Genomic DNA, 25443 nt, shown 5'->3' with positions numbered 1-25443 from the left:
TATGCTGGGAACTATGTTACCCCAGAGCATTTCTACTAATCTTCTGGGAACTATGTTACCCCAGAACAATAATAACCTCTGGGAACTATGTTACCCCAGAACAATAATAACCCCTGGGAACTATGTTACCCCAGAACAATAATAACCCCTGGGAACTATGTTACCCCAGAACAATAATAACCCCTGGGAACTATGTTACCCCAGAACAATAATAACCTCTGGGAACTATGTTACCCCAGAACAATTCCACACGATAAACAGTTTATATATTCTATGCATCAAACCATATATATATAAATATACAAGTGTTTCCATACGATCGGTATGTACTTAAATACTTTAACAAAGACATGTTTTCCGCCCCGGGAAAATATTTAGAAACAGTTCAGTAAAAGGGGCTCGTGAAAACTCACCTTTTTGTGAGTCGGGACGTGATACAATGAACTGCTATAAGCCTGGATCTGTAATATAATATCTAGTCGTTACTATATAATTCCCATAAATTAAATACGTATCAATCGGTACATCTGGGGACATTGTTAGCCCAGTACTGTACTCGATTCGGGGACAATGTTAACCCCGTGACACTTCTAAGGACTCAGATTGTGACATTGCTTAGAGTCTGACGGTCAAGATTATCATTTTTATGATTTCCTTGATTTGCGTGCCTAGCACGGTTATCCGTTTTTAGTTTCAAAAATGAGTTTGGTCACACCCGACCCAAAAATGGTGTTTGACTGTTAATTTAGTTAAAGTGATGAAATTAGAGCTCGGTTTGGACACCCCGTTTGGCCGCGGGGCCCGTTTCCGTCATTTAGGTGCCGGAAACAGTAAAATCGGGTAAAATTACCCAAATCATCCGAATTATTTTCGGATGATTTATTTTTACTTAATTTACTTAGTTTTATGGAAATGGTCCATTTTTAGGGTTTTCATATACCAGTCAGCTCGCTTATGCGAGTTTTGCCGGTTTACACGTTTTAAGCTTTAAAAATTTGTTTTTATGTTCTTTTTAGCACAAATAATTACCCGTTTAGTCTCGGGTCTTGAAATTTTGCACAAAACTTATTTTGACAGTAAGAAATTTTATAAAAATTTTCCAGATTTATTTTCTTATATTTACATTTATTTATCTATTTTTAAACCTTATTAAAACACTAAATATGTCAAAAATACCAAAAGACTTTATAAAAATCCCAAATTTTTCTGGGATGATCCCTGCCATCCTCATAACTCCCTGGAATTTTTCCAGAACCCAAAACTCATTTTTCAAGCCATTTTCACAAAAACCGAGCTAGAAAGCTCTAGAACTCGTTTTACCGAAAAGCCCCTTTAGACTTCTCCAAATGAGCTCAAATTTTGTGTGTGACTTTTATATGTTATAAAAAGCTTATCCTAAATTTTTCAGAATTTTTCATCAAGTTTAGCTATTTTTCACCATTTTTGGCCAAAACCGAGCATTAAATTCACCAAATATTCATCTTTTATCCAAAAATTACCAAAATTTCACAGATCTCATATTTTCATGTGTAGATCATCTCTGTGAAATTTCGTGACCCAACTCTAAGCACATTACAATCTGTCCAAAATCACTAAATCACACGAAAACCGAACTATCTTGTGTTTTCTAGCGTTAGATCGCAAAGATCTTGGTTTCTAGCCTTTGCTAGCCATTAGATACAACACTTACAAGCACAATAACACTATACCAAGCAAGTTACACCAACAATCAAACCATTTCTTTCATAGTGTCGGTTTTGATATAAAAACAAAGGTTTTAACCGTAAAAATCCGTTCTCGACTCTTTTTACTCATTTCTTGGATCAAGATCCCTTGTATAACATGTATACATCTCTTGATCATGCAAGAGTCGGTTTCATCTCGGGTTTTCACCCGTCTTTCACTTGGAAATTCATTTTTTAAAGATTTTAACCGTAAAAATTCGTTATAAACTCTTTTAACTCATCACTTGGATCAAGATCCTTTGTATAACTTGTATACATCACTTGATCATGCGAGAATCGGTTTCAACTCGGGTTTTCACCCATTTTTACATTTGAAACCTCCTTTTCTCAAGATCATGAAGTTGGAAACAAGATTTAAACATTAAAACATGTGTTATACCTTGTGTTCTTGGTTTGGATCAAGGGTTTTTGGGTTGAATGTTTGAAGACTTGAAAGATTTGAGAGAGTTTGATGTGTAAAAAAAGAAAATGAATTGATAATGTGGGTAAAGGGGACCGATCGGTCCAAGTAATGGGTGGGGGTGGGCCCCACAACTTCAATATTAGCCACATATTCGGATTTCCGTAATCCGGATAATGTTTTGGATATTCTGGCTCAGTTCGTTTCTCGTTTAAACTCGTAATTCGGCTTAAAACGAGCCTAAAATGGTTGTTTTTCGGGTTAAAATAAAATTTACATAAAACCGACTTAAAAACTTTAAAAACTTAAACCATGACATTAAAACATCATCTTATTAATAATTACGCATCTTTTTCGGCTTGATCGATCGTCTCTTGCTTGGTTTGGTGTTAAAGGTTTCGTTTATCGTACCGACGTACTAATAAATCGAAATCCTTTTTCTGTGCTAAAATTCACTTATCCCGAAGCATTAATACTTCGTAAACATCACTAAACATTATATACTTCGTCTATAATGTAATTCCCGATTCGTTCGGGTTTCAATAATCGTTCATTGGTTAATTGTAATTCCAATACGATTCACTATATAATCGAGTATGATTCGTACTATGAATCATATATACTCGTATATACGTACTATAACTCATATAATCAATATTAAATGACACGTAAATAGTATATACCGGCTAGGGTATACCTGGATTTGCCGGAATCGTTACACCTTTTCTTTACAAATTTTGAATTGATCTACATGCAAACTGTGTAATTGAGCTCCCTTCCATGTTGTTGGGATGGGAGTGCCATCGAGCCGATATGCACCTGGTTCGGGATCTCGTTGTTTACGCAGTATGTAGTCTCCGGCATTGAAGCTGCAATTTTATTCGTGTTTTCCCCAGCTGGGGTTCTACACGCATCAGCCTGCTCAGCGTTCGTTACGCCACGAGGTGTGCGAGCGTCCCATCTCTGACAAATGCTTCGACGATGTCCTTTACGTCTGTGCATTCTTCAGTGTTGTGGCCTTTTGTCCTGTGAAAGTCACAGTATTTGCTCCGATCAGCATTGTGACGATGTCGGATTATTGGAGCCTTTGGCCATGGGAGCTCCTCAGTGGCGAATATCTCGGTGACGCTTTTGGTGAGTGGCGTCCATCTGGAGTTCTGGTTCGACTGTACGTTATCCCTTCCGCCTAACCGATGTTGCAAGCCGGATGAGGTGTCAAAGTTTACCCTTGACTGCCAAATGCCTAGCTTCCGCTTTTTGTTTAGTCGGGCGGCAAGGACGTTGTCTTCTCTTGTTTTCTGGGTGTAGAGGTTTGTGCTCTGGGGGAGATCTCTACCCAGTTGCTTCTCCGTTTCCGCAAAGCGTTTAGCTGCTGTCATGATGGCATCCCATGTGGATGGCATGCCATCTTTACCCGTTAAGGTGCGGATGAGCTCTGGGTCGTTTGCGCCCTGGATGAAAGCAGCGCGAACAAGATCTTCGCTAATATTACCCAGACTTAGCTTCTTTGAGTTGAAGCGAGTGATGAAGTCTGGCAAAGATTCATCTTCCTCTCGAATGCATTTGAGGATTGTCCATTGCTCTTCGGTATACTTTCTTTGTTGGCTGAAGTGTTGGCTAAATTTTTGCTGGAAGTCTTCCCAATCGTAGATGTGGTGGACCGGTAGACGATCGAACCACGCTCTAGCTGCCCCAACAAGCGTCATTTGGAACATGTAACACCACGTAGGTTCCGTCCAACTACTGACGGTTGCCCCCGCTATGAACCTGTTCAAATGATCGTCTGGATCAGATATACCATCGTAAGTGCCGATGTTGGACATCTGTTTGGCACTTTTCGGGACGATTGCTTCCGCAATGTCCCTTGCAAATTTGGACGTTCCCGCCTTTGCAGCAGTTGGTGTAAATGTTTTGGAGAAGTCACGTGGGTTTCCACCTGCGTTTTTGGTTTGAAGGTTTCTCCAAAACGCCTTCTCGGTTGGGAGTCCGTTTCCTTACGCTTCCCTTTCGCCCTATGACGAGGGTTTGCGTCACTATCGGACTCCTCCGAATCATTGTCCCAGTACTCTCCGAATTCCTCAGGCTGTTGGAGTGAACGTAAGCGTTCATCCAACTCGGCTTGGAATTCTTTTTGATGTGCTTCCGCCCACGCTTTAACTTCATCGAGTGTTTGGCGGGGGAGCCTCGTTCGTTGTCTCTCTAGCTGGGTATCGGTGAATCCCAGTGAGCGATTATTTACTGCACTTGCCCCAGCTTGAGTAACTGGGGTAGTGTTCGTAAAAACTGTGTAGTCGCCGGTATCCCCCTGAGTAGCTGGGGTTGTGGTTACCGGAGTTTCTTTAACCATCTTTCCAGAAGTTTGAAAAAACTGAAGAAATGAAGTTCTAGCTTTTATGCACGGATGACGCCAATGAAGAAACACTAAGTTACCCCGGGCAGATTACGGATAATCTGGGGGTTAAATAGATGTCTCCCACGAGGGTTAGGTCCGGCAAAGATGGTTATTCTTCTGATGACCTGCAAAACAGACACCGTAAGCTCGTCACTGAAAAGGGGGGGGGGGGGGTTCCTCCTTGTGACCACCCTCCGGCGTGAGAATCAGACTAGATTGCTCTTGAATATAAATGTATATTAAGAGATTGCTAGAGCAGATATCAGGTATAAGATGTAAGATACAAGATAAGATGAGATGATCATACCATTTGGGGTATTTATAGCCGAAGGTAGGTTTCCAAGAGGGTATAGCCGGCTGAATAGTATTCCTGTTCTACCAACTGTGGCCTACGCACGTGCCATGCTGGTAGTTGGTGGGTAGGCAGCGGCTGACAGTGACCAGGCCTGCTGTGTACTATTCCTTTTCCACCAACTGCAGGCTATGCACGTGGTATGACAGGAGTTGGTGAGTAGGCAGCGGCTAATAGTGACATACAGTACAAGAGCATGCTGCTCGCCATACTGTTGTCAATGAGCTGTCGTATCTCTGGTCAGATCTTTTGCCCATACCTCGTCAGGTACAGTACAAAAGATCCTCCAGTATCGTACGGACTGGCTCATTTGGGCGGGAGTATTCCCCCTCCCGCCTTCGTGCGGGATTGTTCCCGGCTTTGCTCATTCCTTCAGGTGACTACTGAATTATTTTGAGAGCTAAGTGCCTTGTGCGTGTAGCCTTGCTGCGCGGGTGGCCTTCCCTGATGGCTTGTATCCGCAGCTGCGGGAACAGGCGGAGTACTTCGCCATTGGGAGGCATTTCCTGCGGGAACAGCTTGCGTACTGCGCGTAAGGACGTCACGTCTCTGAGCATGGTGGGTCATGCGGATCCAGTTGGTTTCTGCGCAGACGTCTCTCTTCAAGGTGAGTCCTGCGGGTCCAGCTGAGCTCTGCTGGGACCTACCTCTTCACAATCCAATATTCCTGTTTTAGTCCAAGTGCCCACCCTTCAAAACCCCAAACCTAGTTCTTAAATCTGTTAAAACTTAAACTCTATGAGAATAAAGCGACAAAAAGAGAAAGAAACTAAGTAGAGATGAAAGCATGTTATGAACCATTTGACCGGAAGTTTGTTCATGTTCATTAGTTTAACTGGATCGTCAAATATACACAAACTAACAAACTATGGATGTTTATTAATTTGTCGTATTTATCAAATTTTAACCGGTTTGAACAGTAGCAAATTTAACTATAAATAAATAAAAATTTACAAATATACCTAATTTAAAAAAAGTAACTTGTCTGGTATGAAATAGTAAAATTCATCGGTTTTTAATGTTGTATTTAGAAACTTCTGGTTGCACAGTGGGTGGTCCTTCACACTGTAACGATTGGACCCAATATCATAGTGACCACTTTTTTTGTCTCACCGGTACAATCAATTTATTCATATTTATTCATATTTAATATAGGTCAAGTCAAGTAAACTCAAGGTTATAATTGTCAAACTGAAGAAGAGTATCACTACTAAAGCATGCTGTGCAACTTGTTATTGCAATATTGTTATCAATATGACCACCTCACCCTAGTAAAGAAATTTTACTTTTATTTTTCAAGATTTGGGCTTCTTGTTATTTAAATACTATATTTATGAAATTATTGTACGTAAATTCTATATTTATATTCATCAAACTTATAGTTATTTGTATACTAAAATTATTTAGAATGCTAATAATGAGTAACACAAACGTAAGTCTCGGTTTTGTGTTTTAAAAAATTGTTGAGTTTCAATTTTCTAACTTTCGTGTGATTTTGGTTTGATATGGGACAATTTACGGTTTTGTTAGTTTCGGTTCATTTACTCGGCTTTTTACTCATCCCTAGTCCCTACTAATAACGAATCTCCTCATTCTACAAAAGTTTTTAAAAAAAATAACTTGAAGCTATAAAACTTGCCAATACTTTGAATGTTACATTTTTTTCAAAGATGTTTTCTTTCGAACCTCAATGCGGTTTTTGTTTCTCATTAATACATGTATTTATTAGTGATTCAAACGACTTAATCACAAGGTTAAGTAATTAAATAACCTTTTAAGCTTATAAATAACAATGATTTAGTATAATAATTTAACAAAATCGAACTAAATACCCGTTAAATAATTTATAGTTTCTTAATAAATATCTTCAGTTTTCTAAAGGTGTCGTCAAACTCTTTGATGTTGAGATGGCCGAGTTGGTCTAAGGCGCCAGATTAAGGTTCTGGTCCGAAAGGGCGTGGGTTCAAATCCCACTCTCAACATTTCATTTTTTAAATTACTATTTTCTGTTAAAAATAGGTTAACCATTAACCAATATTGGCTCAAATAACTTTTTCAAGCAGGCCCATCACATATCACTTAACAAGATACATTATTGATTATTATACATCATCAAAAGGCCCATATTACTAATATAATAATAAGTTATTAACACACATGTTTGCAGTGCACAATGAGAACTAAGCACATCTAACTGTTATTATTATTATTTTTTTACCGGATAGGATTATATAGGCGCATAGCTCCACTTAGATTTTTATTGACGTTACTTGCCTTCAAAAGCTGCACACTTTTTTTTCTCAATTCTCTGGATGGTTCATACAGTACGAAACTTGGAAGTGAAGGGAGTAGTGTTTTCGGCAGATCTCTAAGCTTCGGACATGACGATATAAGAAGAAATTGAAGTTCATGATGTTTCAAGATTCAATTAAACTAATTCGTGTTTGTAGTGTTTAAACCAGAATGAATGACATAAAAGAAAAGTTTAAAACAAATCCCACAATCATCAAACATTCAAACTTATTACACTTTCTGTAAATAGAATAAAATCAAATGGGTTCATTTAAAATTTTAAAGAAAGTAATTAAATAAAAGAATCGTAGGACCCACACACCACCAGCTTCATCTTCATCGTCATTTTCAACTTCTATCATCTATCCATCACCACTCCGCCAACTAGTTTCATGGCCACAAATAAGGAAAACATATAGAAAGGGAATAAAATATGGCTAAAAAAAAGGAAAGATACGCAATATCGTTTACTGCCTCTTAAGTTGGAGCATGGAGATCCGTAATGGCCAACTTGGAAGTGATGAGTACCCAAAGGTTTGGTGAGGAAATAAGCTATTTGCATCTTTATATCAATTTTCTATGGGTTTTATCTCCTTTGACTTAATGCATTCCGAAATGAAATAACAGTCCATTTCTATATGCTTGGTCCGTTCTTGGAATACCGGGTTGTTTGCTATATGATGAGCTGCTTGATTGTCACAAGTATAATCTTGGGGAACATTGAGTTCCTCTAAAAGCCACCTCATCCACAAGATTTCACTAACTACGCGCCATAGCGCGATATTCTGCTTCGGCCGATGAACGACCGATTGTTTCTTTGACTTCCATGTTATGGGACATGTAACCCGTTCGTGATCTCCTAGTAAATGGGAAAGGAGCCAATCTGAGTCACAATAGGTGGTGAGATTTGTACCTCCATCATTGGGTAAGAGAATCCCTTACCCCAGTGTTGACTTGAGATAACTAAGGACACGATCAGCGGCTCCAAGTGACTCTGTCTTGGATCACCAACAAATTGGCTTAAAATGTTTACCGTGTAGGTGCCGTCAGGCCTTGTAGCTTGAAGATAAAGTCTTCCAACTAACCATCGATACTGATTTGCGTCTAGACGTGGTGCTTCTCACGCTTATCCAGCTTTAAGTTTTGTTCCGTTGGAAATGGACTTGGAAGCCAGCCCTTCAATCCCGTTTCCTGTAATATGTCAAGGATATATTTTCGTTGACTCAACTTCTCAGTCCGAGCCACTTCAATTCCAAGAAAATATTTTAAAGGCCCAAGGTCTTTTTGATACTAAATTTCTTGTCAAGAAATGTTTTGGTTTCTTGGATTTTGTTGGCATCATTACCGACTATGATGACATTGTCAACATAAATTAGTGCACCAACGAACGCGTTCTTTGCTTTGAACAGGAATAACGAATGATTAGCTCACGTATGCTTAAAACCGAATTCAACCAAGGAGTTGGTAAACTTATGGTACCAATTTCTCAACGTCTGTTTAAGGCCATATAGCGACTTCTTGTGCTTACAAACTCGGTTATCATTTTACTTTCTAAACCTTGAGGAATTTTCATGTAAACATCTTTGTGTAGGTCTCCATGTAAGAAGGTGTTCTCGACATCTAGTTGGTGAACATGCCACCCTTTCTTTACCGCCACGGCCAACAAATTTCATACAGTCACCAACTTTGCCACCGGTGTAAATGTCTAATGAAAATATGTTCCTTCCATTTGTGTAAACCCTTTGGCTACGAGACGAGCTTTGTACCTTTCAATATCTCCCTTCGGTTTATACTTTATCTTGTACACCCATTTTTGAGTCTATTGCATGTTTTCCTTCTTGTACTGTTTTGAGGGTCCAAGTACTGTTTTCTTCAAGAGCTTGAATTTCTTTTTTTCATAGCTTCTCTCCATTTTGAGTTTTGTACTACCTGGTTAAAGTGTTTCGGCTCAGTATTTGAAGTTATGGCCGTCAAAAAAACTTTATGATTATTAATAAAATTATCATAGGAAATAAAATGTATGTTTTAGAACCCTTGATTGGAAGTTGATTGCTCATTGGTGGGTGTAATATAAATATTGAAAAATTTGACATTATGACTGTTTATTATAAATTGACACATTTAACTCAACCAACCAACTATTGGCCGTGACTTGTTTCTTTTCTGTCTTGAGGACCAGCCCGTTTGGTTCTTCTCTTGGCACAACAAATTCTTGTTCAATCACATGACTATCTTGTAGCTCTTGATCAACTGAACTTAGGGCTGTTCACGAGTCGAGCCGAACCGAGCGAAGGCTTGCTTGTTGCTTGGCTCGTTTACAACCGAACCGAACCGAACGGCTGAAATTCGAACCGAGCGAAAAACAAAACAAGCCAAAATCGAACCGAGCATTTTTCGATCGAACATCGAGCGATTTCGAGCATTTTTTTTATTTCTTTTTCACTTTAAAATTTTCAATAAGAAACAAGTTTGAAGGCTGTAAATAATATATTTTGTAAAAAAATTAGTAGTTTTTAGACAGACGTATAATAGTTGTAAATTTTTTATAAGAAAGAAGTTTGAAGTGAGATATAATGAACATGTAAACAAACTTTTAGTATTCCGAAATCTTGAATCGAACTAATAAAACTATAAAGTTGACCGAATAAGAAAATGCTAAAATAGTTTAAAAAATTGTATACTTATATTTTATTTGTTTTATCTATATATTTATATATTTGTTCATATATAATTATATATAAAATAAATTAAAAATATTCGAGCCGAACCGAACCGAGCAGACCTTTGCTCGTTGCCTGGCTCGCTTAAAAACCGAACCGAGCGAAAAAATGAGCGACCATTTTCCGAGCAAATAGCAAGCGAGCAGCGAACAAGTTCGAACGTCGAGTGGTTTAGACGGCCCTAACTGAACTTGGCATGGAGTTTTATTTTTGACCCATTTGGCTTTCAATATGGGAGCCTAGAACATCCATGACACTTGTTTCACATATGGCACCCGTTTCCAAATCTATTAGTGGCTGGTTTGACTTTGAGGCTCATTTAGGGTAAAGTTAAAATGAAAACCTACTTGAGTTGTAAAAACCCGCGAAAACTCTATGTAACATCGTTTTTTTTAGTTACATGTAATATATGTTGTAACAGTTAATACAAAACATCAAAACATTAAAAAAAAATATTTTGCTATTTTTTAATATTTCTTTACTAATTTTTATATATGTTTTTAGGAGAGAGGAAAAATTATATTTATATTTACATTTTTTATTCACTTTAATTGTGGACCACAAGATTTAAACATTAATTAAAAACATGTGGTTGAGAATGAGTTTCTAGAGTTTTCACAACTCAAGTGAGTTTCATTTTATACTTAGCCTATATATATATACATAGAAAAGGGTTCAAATAAGAATAAAGAGTTTTGTATGAATGATAAGAACCAATATATTTTGACATTTGGCATTAAAACTTATGGTAAAAGAATAATTCTAGGAAACTATGTCGGTTATAATGGTGAAAGAATAATTTTAGAAAAATATGTCGGTTTTTGGTAATTTTAAATCTCAACCCTTGAATCCCCTAATCTAATGGCCCATAACTATTCTTACCATTCCTAGGAAACATTGTCTTTTTACAATAACCTATCCCTATTTTGAGAACCATGTTGAGTTTTAAGAAATTAAGAACTCAATTCTTGGCCACACATTTAAATAAATTGATTGGAATATGTGGTTGAGATTAAATCTAACCAAAAAGTCAAAGTATGAGAGAGAATAAAGATGTAAGTGATTACACTAACTTTTACGTCCGTTACACATATGTAAAAAGTCAACTCGGTGCGTAAAAAATTATGTAATTTTTTTACGTATATGTAATCTACATATATTACGCATGTGTAAAAGAAAATTCAAAAAAAAAAATTCGTTATGTTGAGTTCTTTCGAGTTCTTAAAACTTAAAAGGGTTCTCATTTGAAATCTCTCATATATAGGGAAGGGATATTTTGAGAACCATGATGAGTTTTAAGAACTTAAGAACTTCAATTCTAGGCCACACATTTAATTAAATGGATTGGAATATGTGGTTGAGATTAAATCTGGTAAAAAAGTCAAAGTAGGAGAGATAATAAATATGTAAGTGGTTACACTAACTTTTACGCCTGTTACACATGTGTAAAAAGTTGACTCGGTGCGTAAAAAATTGTGTAAATTTTTTACGTGTATGTAACTTACACATATATTACGCATGTGTAAAAAAAATCGAAAAAAATAATCGTTACACTGAGTTCTTTCGAGTTCTTAAAACTCAAAGGGGTTCTTAATTGAAATCTCCCATATATATAATATATACACTAGCTTTTAGCCGCCGTGTTACAGGGGTTTATTTATATTTTAGTTTTTAATCATTTTGTTATTTTATTTTTTGTAATGATTTGCTTATTTTTCAACGGTTGTGTTTTGTTTTAATACGTATATACCAGTTTGTTACGCTCATTATATTTCTTAACGTTTGAGCTCTTTCGAATGAGATTGGTAGGTTTATAGTCGAGTCGGAGTGAGTCCTAATTGAATAATGAACACCGCTAATGGTATATAGTCCCAATTTCCTCTAATTAACTTTTGATATCGTATAATTTCATTTTGTTTTAAGTAAAATTTGTTTAAACTACAAAATTTATTTGAGATGTTGACATAATTCTACAATAACATATGAACACATTTAACTTTGAATGATAAAAAGGTCAGAACTACAAACATTTAATCATCCACAATACAGTCATGCATTCATTTTCTCAGAAGAAAAAACATTATTCTGTACTTTTAAAGCTTATTGACCACACTACTATAAATATAAATATATATATATTTGTGTACGGCATCTTAAGTTTTGAAATACTTGTGCATCTATGGTATTGATTTAAATAAAATAAATGGAGTCCATTTACATCAAAACTTTTTTAATGTATTTTTAGACTTGGTGACTTCTTTGTGATCCTGTGTAGTTTGTAAGAAAAAAAATACAAACAAACGTATAAAGAAGGGCCCGACATAACCTGATGAAGCTAGTGTGTTGATGCTCATGAGCAAAATTTTGACCATAATTTCTAACATATATCAACTAAAATACTATGTTACATAAAACAAATTCTTGATCACTCATGTAAATGTGTCCCAATCAAAGAATTTTGAGCAGCTATCTCAATTCGTTTGGTTAATGAGACAATATAAATATCAGGTTAGAGAGATATTGACCCGGATTCGCCATGACACTGCGCTTGAGTTATCTAGCTTTTAGCTGAGTGCATAGTGATATAACAAAATTAAAACAACGGGCAAATAAGGAAAACGTCGAACCATAGTTATCAAATGCGCTAGGCGCACTCAAGGCGCATAGGCCTTGCCTGGGGCCTAGGCGCAAGGCGCAAAAAAAGCGAGGGCCCGAGAAAAAAAAAGCGCACAATGAAAAATAAATACAAAATATATTTATGTATTTCAAAACTTGAATCACATAGTTTCAATTCCAAAAAAGTAATCCAATATCAAAAGTTCAAAAACTTTAACATGATCCAATACCAAAAGCTAAACTTCAATAGCATCGACAGCCAACAAAAATTTGCAGTCACCAACTAATTGAAGTCAGCTCTACACATTTAAGATTAAATCAGACTACTAATTATGCTCTGCAATTTCTAAAACAAAAAATAATATTCTAGATTAAAAAGTCCACCTTTAAATTTTAGTTTCAAAGTTTAAATCATATAATGAGAATTTAGCAAAGCAAATTAAACTACAAGAAACATCATCCAGAATTGTCAATGATCATATAGGAAGATTGGATTAAATTAAGTAAATTTGACTTTATTTTAGGTATCTTTGTTGAAGAAAAAATCAAAAGAAATCAGCGCCTCGCCTAAAAATAGCGCCTAGGCGCATTAGGCGGTCGATTTTAATAACTATGCGTAGAACAATTATCAAATAACTTTTTAAACACTAAACTGTATGCTTTTTGAAGCAACCAAAAATATGTATTTATTTGTTTATTTATTTTAAAAAACTAAAACAAAGTGAAGGAAAAAGTGTGTGTATATAACTTTTAATTATTCCCATAATTGGTCATCAGCTAGCCACAGAATTATAACTATCACCGCTAATTAAGGCACTTGACCAATTGATAAACTGTTGGCTTGGTTGAGTATTTCAAACATTAACCCTCAATTGATAAAATTTATGTGCATGTAACTCTATATTTCTGAATGAATATGGATGAGTACATAATGACTATTTATAAGGAGTTACTCAACTAAGCCACTTCACAAAACTAACTGTACCATTATTGACTTAGTTGACCATCTCTAAAATGCCTAATGTAAATGAGGGGTTGGAAAGTGTACTCCTGACCCGGCTAAACCGCACCCAGGTAAATAAAATAGATGGTGGGACCATCTTTCAAACAACTTGTATGAAATGTGTCATACATATGAGTATATGACATTAAGATTAGTTAAAAGTATAACTCACCTTCCTATTTTCTTCCCGCATTCTTAAGCATGTTTCTTTTACTCTCCGGCTTTGATCTTACAAAAAAGTAGCATTTCACTGCTAGCTGTCAAGTACTTAACTAACTGCAGTAAATGGTTAATAGATTTGGGATCACCTATAGTAGTTAAATTTTTGGGTTGCTCCTCTTCTTACTCAAACTTGAGTGCACCCTTACCTTATTCTTTTACCCACATCATTCCTGAAAATTCATAATAAAAAAAAAAGAAACTTATTAACCAAACTAAACACATTTACCTTGTTTAGTCTTGAATCCAGCTAATACAGATTTAGAACTGAAAGCATGAAAACTGCATATTATTCTACAACATATCAGACTCATATCGCCAATTTGCCATTAGTGTTGTCGACCGATCACCACCAAACCCTTAGCTTAGTCTTGCATACCTGAATGACCACTTAACCATTAGTCATCCTCGCAAAACAAAAGTAAGGTATCAACATAGCTATGGGTTACAATTTGCATAAGTTGCCTGAACTTCAAATGAATATTGTCATCGGGTTTCTTATTGCAACGCATATAGTTAGATATATGATTTCGTATGTTGAAGACCCGTAAGAAATTTACAAAGACTGAAGTTTGAAACTTTGCAAATGCCAGATGAAATTGAATCAATTCTCACACCAATGTTTATTAATCTGCTACTATAAAAAAAGGTGAAAATAAATATAACATATGCAAAACAATAGTAGGCCAAAAGAATGAGATTTCACCATTTAGGCCAATTTTGTCCCAACATCACAAAACCATAGTAGGCCAATAACTTGCTATTTGAAAGTAAACATTTCAATTTTGATACATTTATGGGTAAAAAAAAATTAATGAACATAAAAAAGGATTAATGAGGTTAAAGTTTTAATAATTAATCAAGCCCATCTAAACTTCTGTATTTACAGATAGATTATTATAAATATATAGTTTTGTATTTGCAAATAATATGACTAAACAAAAGTTAACGCAAATTTGATATTTATTTAGAAATAATATGATTAAACAATATATACATATCTGTGGTGCATGTAATAATATAACTAAACGAAATATAGTTTTGTATATTACATACTGAAGTTTGAGTTTATAATTAGGTCTTTCAATTGTTTTCCCGTCATCTGATAGCTCAACATAAGATAATCCCGTATTAAACAAATCAAAACTAAAAGGTATGTAGTCATTAGGGCTTGTGGGCTGTGGCAACACAAAACAAATTGTTTACAATAAATCAAATACTAACCTTTTACAATTAGGGCTTGTGATAATTGAATACAAATCACAGCGGCTATGGTGGCTGATCAAATTCACCATCAAAATTAACAAAATAAAAACGTTAGAAATAAAGTTAATTAACAACTAATTAAACCTTCTGATTAAAGTGAGAATCGATTGATACGTTCACAAATCATAAATCAATATCATGAAAAAATCGATTAATACCTGGATAAGAGTTGTATGACGATGGAGTGATAGAATTAAAAAGTAAACACTACCGAGATCCAAATGCAGAATTTACCAAAGAATGTCAATACTCACATATATCTATCTTTTAAGCGATATTGTTGCTCAATGCTCAAGAGTATCATAATCGAATGGACTTCACATCAGAATCCAATTTAATTAAATTGATTATTTGAAAAGATAAACAGAGACTTACCAAAATCACCAGAGACGGTTCAATCGAATTTAAAAATAAATATATATGGTGGCTTTTATAAAATTGGAACGACCATATCGCAACAAATAGGATTTTTCGGTTTTCATTTAGATATATACTAGATTTTATCCCCCGTATTACGGGGGTTTGTTTTACATTATTCGTTTTATATATATATATATACTTGGATTTTAATTTTATTTATTATAAGAAAGTTAATAATTAATATACTTGAGATTTAATGATAAATGGTTTTACAAATAAATGATATGTTATAATCCGGTTTAAAAGCTATCTGGGTTTGATGATACCCATTAGCCGTTTATTTTCTTTATTATAAAATTGTTTCTTAATTATAAATAATATTTTTTTTAAAATAAAATAGGATATTAATTTTTAGTATATCCCTATTTTATATGATTTTCATATCAAATATTTGATGAGATTAATTTTTAATATAATGAGATGTAATAACTCGTTTAAGAGCTATCTGGGTTTGGTGAGACATTTGCCCGTGAATTCGGGTCAAATGCATGAGAAGCCTTCATTTACAAATAAAGTAATCTGATTGCTTGAGAGAATGGTTGTTTTACATTTTTCGTTTTTTAATATTTACTTTTTGGATTTTAATTTTCTTTATTGTAAGAAAGTTAATAATATACTTAGGGTTTCATGATGAAAGGGTTTCATAAATAAATAATATGTTATAACCCGTTTAAAAGCTATCTGGATTTGGTGACCCATGACCCGCTTATGTTTTTTACTATAAAATTGTTTATTAATTATAAATAATATTTTTTTCTTTTTAAATTGGATATTAAATTTTAGTATATCCCTATTTTATAGGATTTTCATATCAAATAATTGGTAATATTAATTTTTAATTTAATGAGATATTATAACCCGTTTAAGAGCTATCTGGTTTTGGTAAGACCCATACCCATGAATTTGGGTTAAATCAATGAGAGACCTTCATTTAAAAATCAAGAAATCTGGTGGCTTTCATAAAAAGGGGGAGCGACCACATCGCGACACATAGGATTTTTGGGTTTTCGTTTATATATAGATTATATATATATATATATATATATATATATATATATATATATATCCTTTTATTTGTTTCTTCCTCGTCACACCACCATCTTGGAATGATAAAACCTCTTCCTCCTCCACTGTCGCATTTATAAATAGGAAAATACTTTCTACAATTTAACCTCTCTAGATATTATGATTTTATTGTGTCTAGCATCGCAAATTTGTTCCCTTTGGTGCCAGGTGGGTAACCCGTAAAGACTCCCAGTTTCCCTTTTCCTTCAAATTTATCACCTTTTGATTACGTACTTTTGTAATTTGCTAAGCAACCAAAAACCCTCATATGCTCATATTCGGGTTTTTGGTTAATTAGGACTTCATAAGGGGTCTTGTTTTCAGTTACCTCCGATAGCAAATGATTTACGATGTATGTGGCGGTAAGGACACATTCGCTCGAAAATCTTGTAGGCAAATTAGCTTCAAATCTCAAGGCCTGAACAGTTTCTAAAAGATGTCGGTGTTTTCGTTCCACCATGCCATTTTGTTGTGGTGTGTGTGGGCATGTTGTTTCCAAAATGATTCCTTATTTGGTAAAAAAAAAATCAAGCATATAATTTGATGTGAACTCCCCCCCCCCCCCCCCCCGGCCATAATCACATCATATTGGATTCTTTTTATTTTTTTCTCAAATTGAACTTGTATCATTTTATAAAAATTAACAAGACATGTACTAGCCTCGTGTTTGTGTTTCAGGAGGAAAACCCATACTACTCTACTAAAGTCGTCTACTATCGTTAGAAAGTAGCTAGCTCGTGTAGGTGAGGGTGTGCGATATTTCCCCCAAACATCACAATGTATTAAGTCGAACAAGCATTTTGTTTTGGTAGTGCTAATGGAAAACGGTAATCTAGCAAACTTGGCCTTTAGACAGGAGTCACACAAATCTTTCTGTTTCGAACAATTATTCTTAAGAAAATGAATATAAGCAAGTTTGGAATTTGATTATGACCTAATCTGTTGTGCCAAGTGTCAAGAGTTGTCATCATCACTTTTCTTTCGTCCGCCACCATCCCCATCTTATATAGACCCTTTTTGCATTTACCCATTCCAATCAGTGTCCTGTCCTTGAATGCAAGTCGCGCATGACATAAAACTCGGAAAAAATGTTACAACACATTTAAGGTCATGTGATAGTTTATTAACCAACAAGAGATTGCACTTGAATTCGGGGACAAAAAGAATGCTTTTAATCGTGGTTCCATTGGGTAAGGTGTACCCTCCGCTTCCTTCTACAGCTATAGAATCTCCATTCGGTATAACGACTGGTGGCTTATAACTTTTCTTAGTTTTATTTCGAGTAAGAAATCTTTGCAAGTTATGTGCTCAGTGGCGGCACCTGAGTTATGACCCACTTACCTTCTTGGCCAATATTCACCGTCGTATTAGCAAATGGTGTATCTTCTTCTCCCTCGTACGTGTTCATTCCCCCCCCCCCCCCCCCCCCACACACACACACAAAAAAAATTCACAAACTGTTGATATTACTCGCTGGTCAGATCGGTATCTTGCTTGTCTTCACACCAACACAAGCAACTATCGGTTTCGTATTTTCTTGTCTTTCATCCTTCGGGTGAACTCATTCTTTGATGAGCTACGTTTCTTTGGTATGAAGGCTTGAAATGCAGCGGCATTAGTAGGTGATATTTTGGCACCGGAGATGGTTCTTTCAACCTTGTCGCCGGCCATGACAACTATGGTGCTAGGTTTCTGGTTTTTAGGATTGTTTCAATATTGGCTCGGACACCACAACAATTTTGTTATGATATTTGAACTGTTTCCATCAATAATTACAAAGGAGACTATCTCTATAAATACAAAAGGACTCATCAGCTGACTCGTTTCATGGCCGCAAATAAGGAAAACATATAGAAAAGGAATAAAATATGGACTAAAAAAAGAAAGAGATGCAATATCGTTTAAGCGGGTCGTAGTCGAACCGGCCGGTCCGGCCCGGGTTTAAAAACACTGATACACTCATTGATTAATAAAATCTCTCTCTCGTTCTCATATTCATTAGCTATTAGGCTTGTTTCACAATAAGTTTACATATTTTGTAAAACAAATTGTCAAATTGTTACAACTGTATTCAAAATTCAAATAGTTTACTAAATATATTTAAATCAAGTTTATACTTGACTACACCAAATAACATATTACATTTCAGTTGAAAACATTAACTGATGTAAATTCACAAGCACTGAATTTATTTATATACATTTTATGAACATAACATTTATATACAAATATAATTAACAACAGCTATGCGCGGGCTTTAGAATTGGTAGGGGCAACTGAGTTGGGAAGTCAGGGGCTGTTTCACCATGGGATTCGGTGGCTGTTTTCGATAACCGCTGCGCTTGCGTTGTTGTTAATTATAACAAACTGAAGTCTGGCATTTTGGAGATTAAGGGCCAGTACTTGCCCTTTCCTATTGCACACCTTTTTCTCAATTCTTTAGAAGCTTCAAATAGTACCAAACTTGGAAGTGAAGGGAGTAGTGTTTCTGGCAGATGTCTAAGCTTCGGACATGACCAAAGCATAAGAAGTTTAAGGCAGGTGAGGTGTTGCAGGCCCTCTGAAACTGATTCCAACTCCATAAATTCAAAGATACGTAGCGTAGTTAGAGATGATGGAAGAAGAAAAGAGGATGAACCACTCGTATCTTCTTCCGCCGTTGCAAATGAAACTACCCCTGAGTTTTCCCCACCATATAAATCTAGTGTAACAAGTGAGGTTGGGAGATTTTGCTGCCCCCACTCAGAAATGGGTTTCTTTAACTCTCCTATACTTAAACAACTTAAATTAGGAGGCCACAATCCACATGGAAATGAGTAATCCAAATTTGGACAGTTAGCACCAATTCTTCCAGAGATGCCAGACTTTGCAAATGCTCATGTGGAAATGACTTCAGATTCTTGCAGTAAGTGATAGAAAGGCGTCGCAAGCAAAAAAATGGAAGAAAACCATAACCGTTGTCCGGAATGAATTCTATGTCATTACAATGCCCTATTTGTAAATTGGTGAGATGGACTACACATCCTTTAGGAAACGACCTCAGATTCAGCACAGTCCAAATGCAAAGAAATTCAAGTGATGACAAGAAGTTGTTGAGAAGCCAACTTACCTCCACATTATCACAAACACTAATGTTAAGATACTTCAAAGTGGATGGGAGGTCGTCTACCATTGGGAACGCCAAGGATGTAACTGAATGGCAATCACGTATAGCCAATGTCTTAATGCTATTTGGGCAATTGTAAATCTCTAGTCTCGGACAATCTTTGATTGTCACTTCTGTAATAGATTTCATGTTAATATTCGAATCCACCTCTTCCTCTCCCAGTGATACCAAATTTTTACACTTTCTTACTTCCAACTTCTGTAAACTCACAAGAATCTCACATGCTACTGCCTCTGATTCCCACAAGTATGCGAGTTCATAGCATCCTGAAATGTCTAACTGTTCAACTGTCCGAAGATGCTCTAATATTTCACCATCTAGCTGAGTAAGCCCTTTTATGTCACACATTGTTAAACTAGAAAGCGACGTAGACACGCCGACCATGCTTCTTAACCCTGCTAAAGAACATCCTTCTACATGTAAAACTCGAAGTGACGGTATTAACTCAATTTCCACTACATCTAGCTTCGGATAATTAACTATAGACATCTTATGAAGACAAGGAAACACTCCGCCTTTGACTCCACCACTAGTTGACCACTCCTTCCATACATGCATATTTCTAAATTGCAAAACTTCAAGTGACGGAAATGCATTACCACTGCAAGAGTTGGTAGGTACAAGTAACTCAAAACCAACTCTCTTTAGCATGTGTATACCTTCAACAAACAACGTTTGAAGCGATGGTAGATATCCAAGTGTTGGTAAGCATGTACAACTTCTACATCCACTTAATGTAAGTTTAGTTAAGCAAGCAAATGAGGGATCCCCAATCCAACTAGGAAACTTTTTTCCATTGTGGTACAAAATCGTGAGGCTTCTTAACTTCTCATAAGGCCTCAATCCTTCGAGTACTTCATATTTGGTTAATTCATTCCGAGAACCATCAAAAACATCACCCCATTCCATTCGTATATCGCATATGCCCTTCTTTTGTTGTAAGTTCCCCTCCTTTGCATGTAGTGCGTTTTTCACTTCATGCAACCCCTCAATGGAAAGTTGGCCACGAAGATGCACAAAGCCCTTGAGAGAGGACACTCTAAACCCACCAGATCCTCCAATAATGACCCTGGATAAAGTTTGTAGACTTGTCAACCCACCAAATCCTAACGGAATTTTTTTGAGTTGTGGAGTATCGCTAATGTCTAGGTGTCGTAGGTTTATCAGCTTTACAATACTATTTGGCAAGGCAAATAACTCATGACAACCAGACAACAACAAGCTCTGTAGATTATGAAGGTTACCAACTTGCTCAGGTAAACACGTGATCCTAGTGTTGGAAGCATTGAGGTATCGCAAATGTTTGAGACCACAAATGGAATGTGGTACCTCAGGGATTGATAAACTAGCTAGGCTTAGCACCCTTAGGAACTGCAATTGCGGAAGCTGTTGAAAACATAAGTTAAACAATGAGAGCATGTTTCCTTGCACACCTTCTTTTGTAACTGGAATGGGTAAGAAAGTTCTCAGGCGTCTAGTGCTTTGTAGTGCGTTGAATTTTCCGTGTTTTTCATATTCTTCACAAATAAATGATATGTGGCGGAATTTCTCCAAAGCTTCAAACCTGTTGGAAACTATCTTATCATCCACCCTAAGAAAGAACTCTCCTGCAACACTCAGCGCCAAGTCATTTATCAGGTCATGCATTGTATATCGGTGTTTAACATTGGCTGAATGCTGAAAGAAGGATCTCGACACTAGCTCGTCAAAACTCTCATGACCAAAACTCTCCATTGACTTATTTTCATGCGACTTGGACAAAAAACCTTCAGCCATCCACAGGAGGACTATTTGTTCCTTGTCAAACATATAATCCTTGGGGAATAAGGGCAACAATATGCAAACATGTGCTTCAAATGCGGCGAGAGATCATGGTAACTTAGCTTTAGAGCAGGAAGAATCTCACTTCCATTATCCAAATTCCATATCTCACTATTCAGGAGATTCTCCCATTCTTCCTCATTGGATTTTTCTCTGAATACCTTCCCAAGTGTTCTCAAAGCCAAAGGCAATTTACCACACTTCTTAATGATATCTTCTCCATGCAGCTTAAGTGTTAGGTTCGTATCAAAGTTTTGCTTACCGGACGCATGTTGAGTAAATAAAGATAGTGCTTCTTCATCTGACAAAAGCTCTAGAGGGTACATTTGAACGGAGTCCATCACTGATGCAACCATGGTCTTTCGTGTCGTGACAAGAACTTTACTTCCAGGAGCCCCCACAGTAAAAGGGCGTTGGAGGAGTTCCCACTGCACATAAGTTTCGTTCCAGACATCATCTAGAACAAGCAGGAACCTTTTCTTTAGAAGTTTTTCCGTAAGAGCCACTTGAAGCTGATTTAGAGTTTCAAATTTTTTGTCTTCTCCACCAACATCTTTAAAAATAGCTTTACTAATTGTAAATACATCAAACTCATCAGAAACACAAACCCATGCCATGAGTTCAAAATGATTCTGCACTTTATTATCATTGTACAAAAGTTGGGCAAGAGTGGTTTTGCCAATCCCACCTAGACCAACTATGGAGACGACTTCGAAGTTTTGAGTCTGACTACTTAAAGTTTCACTGCCCAACAACTTCCCTAACAATGCCTCTTTATCACCTTCCCTACCTATAATTTTTGATTCATCAACCAATGAGGTTTCCTCCAACCGTTTACTTGGTCTATCTAACCTTACAACATTATCATTCAAACCCAAAAGATTTTTCTGCTCAACTAGATCGCGCAGTTTGGTTGTAATCCCATCTAGTTTAGAACTCATCTTTTGACCATACTTAAGAGCATGAAATTTGGTTGGAATGATCTTTAATACCTTACTGGTGGTGGCTTGATTCAAGTTTCTCCGAATATCTTCGGTGGCCAGATCATCGAGCACATCATCTATTTCGTAAGCCAAATGTTGAAGTTTGTTTAGCCACAACTGAACAGATGTGTCTCGTATGTGTTTCTGACCTGCGTCGACCAGCACAGCTTGGATCTGGATCAAGGTGTCTTTCCATTTGTTGAGCTCGGAATAGATTCCTATGGATCGGGCCAACTTGATCAAGTCAGCAGAGGCCAGCTTCTCAAACAAAACAGTGATGAATGCTCCGATAAAGAGTTCAGCAACAGCCATTGGAAATGAATAGATTATTAATTTGTTTATGAGAAGTTTTGATTTCGGAGAATGATTGAGATGAAAATATGTAGATGAGATTGAAAGTTTTTGTACATATGAGTCAACTTCCAGCCTCATCATACTAGTCAACAAGTCTTCGTTTGCAAATATAAAAAACTATGTACTAGTTGGAAACGGTGTGCTAACTTTTTCTTAAAATAATCCAACTTACAACTACATTCCAGTTTATCAATTTGTATCATTGCTCCACTTGAGAATATAATTATATAAAAGTCTCCATCTGCATAGCCGTGTTCCATTTGAAAACATTTGTAATAAGTTCAATTTTGGCTTGCCAAATAATTGATGTATCAGAGAAGACAATTGATATTATATAATCATGTAAGTATATATATAAGTCAATATGATTATATATAATCAATCCATGACAAAGCGTGCTTAAATTCATGAAGCTAGTGCGTTCATATCATAAACAAACCCTTTAAATTGTAAGAATAAGGCATGCCCTTGAACACATTGCCTCGAAGAGTTATATGCCCTTGGTTACGACAACTTGAATCTTAGGTAGCGTTTGATATACGGGAATGACAAAGGGAATGAAATAAGTCATTGTGAGGGAATGAGAAATTGGTGTTTGGTTGGTGAATGAAATGGAATCAATATCATTCCCTCAAAAACATTCCTTCCCACCCATCCTCCTTTCTTTTTTTTCATTCCATTCATCTCTCACCATACTCTCTCAATAACACCACTTGATAACCACCACCACCACTTGACCACCTCCACCACCTGACCACCACAATTGTCGCCACCACCACCTTATCGTCATCGCCACCACCACCACCTTACCTCCGCCGCCACTTGACCGCCACCCCACTACCTAACCAGCATCGTCACCACCGCTGGCGCCACCACCTGATCGCCACCGTCATCGCCTCCGCCACTATCACCTGACCGCCAACGTCTTCGCCTCCGCCTCCACCGGCCACCAACACCGTCACCACCATCACTACCACCGCCGTCACTTGTGCCACCACCACCACCACTGCCACTACTACAATCGTCACAACCACCTGATCGCCACCACCTCCACCTCCATCACCACTGCTACTAGTGCCACCACCACCGTCATCGCCACTACTACAATCGTCACAACCACTGATCACCACCATCGCCACCGCTCTACCATTGTCGTCACCATTGCCACCACCATTATCACTGCCACTACTACAATCGTCACAACCACCTGATCGCAACCACCTCCACCTCCATCTCCACCGCTACTAGTGCCATCGCCACCGCTACTAGTGCCACCACCACCGTCACCGCCACTACTACAATCGTCACAACCAGTAATCACCACCGTCGCCACCGCTCTACCATTGTCGTCACCGTTGCCACCACCATCACCATTGTAAAGTTATTTTGGTAGTTTTTTTTTATGTTGTGATAGAAATATTTTTATTATTTATATTTTATTCATGCGTTTTTTCCCTTCCTTTTTGCTATCAAACAATATAAAGTAATAATTTAGTCGATTTAGAAGATTAAACAAACAAGACAAATAAATGGTAATAATCAATTTCATTCCCTTATCCATTCCATTCATTCTTCAATTCCATTCTCCCTCCATTCCATTAACGACAACCAAACATACCCTTAGATTATTCAATCTATCGATTATTAAGTATTTTATTTTACAAAAGGAGGCATCAAACTTATTGTTATTATGTATACTAAAATTTTCTAAAATGCTAATAATTAGTAACACAAACCTAAGTCTCGGTTTTTTTGCGTTTTAAAAAGCCGTTGAGTTTCAATTTTCTATTTTTCGTGTGATTTTGGTTTGATTATGGGACAATTTACAGTTTTGTTAGTTTTGGTTCAGTTACTCGGCTTTTTACTCATCTCCAGTCCCTACTAATTATAACGAATCTCGTTTTACAAAAGTTTTTTTTACAAAAAATAACTTGAAGCTACAAAACTTGCCAATACTTTGAATGTTACATTTTTTTCAAAGATGTTTTCTTTCGAACCTTAATGCGGTTTTTTTCTCTCACTAATACAGGAATTTAATTAGTAGCGATTCAAACGACTCAATCACAAGATTAAGTAATTAAATAACGTTTTTAAGCTTATAAATAACAATGATTTAATATAATAATTTAACAAAATCAAACTAAATGCCCGTTAGATAATCAACTAAATGTGAATAATATAGTTTCTGATTAAATATCTTCAGTTTTCTAAAGGTGTCATCTAACTGTTTGATGTTGAGATGGCCGAGTTGGTCTAAGGCGCTAGTTTTGTAAATTTGATTCTTTTACAATAGAGTGTGATCACCTAACATCAAGCTACTACATATTTTATTATATTTGCAAACGAAGACCTTTTAAATTAGTATGATCAGGCTTCTGGTTTTTTTGATCTACAAAAGTTCTATCAGCCTCTTCACTTTAATTTTCATCCCACCATAGTTTTTTTGATCTACAAAAGTTCTATCAGCCTCTTCACTTTAATTTTCATCCCACCATAAACAACCAATCTTTTAATTTTCAATGGCCGTTGTTGAACTCTTTATTGGAGCATTCATTACTGATTTGTTTGAGAAGCTGCCATCTAGCTCAACAAGTGGAGAAAAACCGTAAACCAGATCCAAGTAGTGCTT

General features: G+C 36.4%; 1 non-coding gene and 1 pseudogene across 1 annotated transcript; one reads left to right on the top strand and one right to left on the bottom strand.

Annotated features, from left to right (window-relative positions):
* Positions 1-6790: 6790 nt before the first annotated feature.
* TRNAL-AAG (transfer RNA leucine (anticodon AAG)) lies at positions 6791-6871 on the top strand. Its single transcript has one exon. It is a non-coding gene; the product is annotated as a tRNA-Leu (tRNA).
* Positions 6872-18847: 11976 nt separating this feature from the next.
* LOC143602516 (putative disease resistance RPP13-like protein 1) lies at positions 18848-22772 on the bottom strand (annotated as a pseudogene).
* Between the last annotated feature and the right edge of the window lie 2671 nt (positions 22773-25443).

The sequence above is a fragment of the Bidens hawaiensis genome, unplaced genomic scaffold (assembly GCF_021521415.1).
Source record: "Bidens hawaiensis isolate Kalapana, Puna unplaced genomic scaffold, B.hawaiensis_p1.1 tig00059069_1, whole genome shotgun sequence".
Taxonomy (NCBI): Eukaryota; Viridiplantae; Streptophyta; class Magnoliopsida; order Asterales; family Asteraceae; genus Bidens; species Bidens hawaiensis.
Note: the sequence above shows the minus strand (reverse complement) of the source record. Positions and strands in the feature narration are given on the sequence as shown.